Below are 1,088 nucleotides of genomic sequence, written 5' to 3'. Positions count from 1 at the left end.
CAATGTACTAAGTCTTATTCAGAGATTATCAATATTGTTGGGCGTCTCCTGCTCTCCCTCTTTTATATTTGGTTGTTTGGTCTCACACTGAAGCTGCTAGATGTAATGTGGACTCAGGGCCAGAACAGAGAAGAAGCAGAGCAGCTAGACTCGGGTGTGTGTTCAAGGCAACAAATGCCCTTTTTTCCACTGAACCACCAACACATGCTAGCTCTACTCTTTTGATGTTCACTTACACAAAAAAAGACCACACTGTATCCATACCCGTGCACGCACACAGCCCACACTGTACTACACTATTTGGGTACACACTCAGTACATATCTTCAGCTTCTAGAATGGCTTGTCTGACTGGTTGTATTTGGTTTCAATAAATTGATAGGAATGCTGCCAAAAGAACACCGATAACCGTAAGAACAGAAGACAAAACACAAAATTGGATCAAAATCTTACTTGCAAGTAAGCTTTGAGAAGGTATGAGTCTAACTAAATATATATGCCTCGCTGCTAAATATGGTTTCGTGTTTCAAGCATCTCATTGTTATATTACTTGCAGAGAAACTTGGAACTCACCCACACGAACGACGGAACACGGTCTAACACAGAGTCCTAGAAAGTTTACGTAAGTACACTGACTTTTGGTTATTCTATAGTTATTCAATGATGTGCATTCGGTGTGTTTCATCATCAACTGGGATTATTCATGCGTTGGATCGTGCTATTCTTGTTTCATCTTTTATATAGTGTCAATCTTAATGCCCTACCTATAATTGTTATTTTCATTTTTAGAACAAAGCACGTCAAGAGGTTCAAAACAAAGAAACTGAAACTAAAGGTCCACTTTCAAATGAGCAGAAAAACAATATTTCCCAGACCGCATACAAAGACACTCTGAAATGCAAGTCATCGCAGCCTCGTGGGTACGGATACATGGCCAAACCTTCAACTGGTTCTCAAAGGTTTCGTATCCAGATTGAAGAGCAAGCTCGTGCTACAGCAGCCACCCAGCAGCAAAACTCGGAGCTCAGCCAGCAGGTCAATGAATTTCAAGATCAACTACAAGCTGAACATGCAAACACAAAAGAGAGG

At 40.8% G+C, this 1,088-nt stretch overlaps 1 long non-coding RNA gene across 1 annotated transcript; it reads left to right on the top strand.

The window, feature by feature from the left end:
• Positions 1-414: 414 nt before the first annotated feature.
• On the top strand, positions 415-829 carry LOC119366820. The gene is made up of 3 exons (XR_005176119.1): positions 415-473; positions 556-621; positions 789-829. It is a non-coding gene; the product is annotated as an uncharacterized LOC119366820 (long non-coding RNA).
• Positions 830-1,088: the final 259 nt, after the last annotated feature.

The sequence above is a fragment of the Triticum dicoccoides genome, chromosome 2B, assembly GCF_002162155.2.
Source record: "Triticum dicoccoides isolate Atlit2015 ecotype Zavitan chromosome 2B, WEW_v2.0, whole genome shotgun sequence".
In the NCBI taxonomy this organism is placed as follows: domain Eukaryota; kingdom Viridiplantae; phylum Streptophyta; class Magnoliopsida; order Poales; family Poaceae; genus Triticum; species Triticum dicoccoides.
Note: the sequence above shows the minus strand (reverse complement) of the source record. Positions and strands in the feature narration are given on the sequence as shown.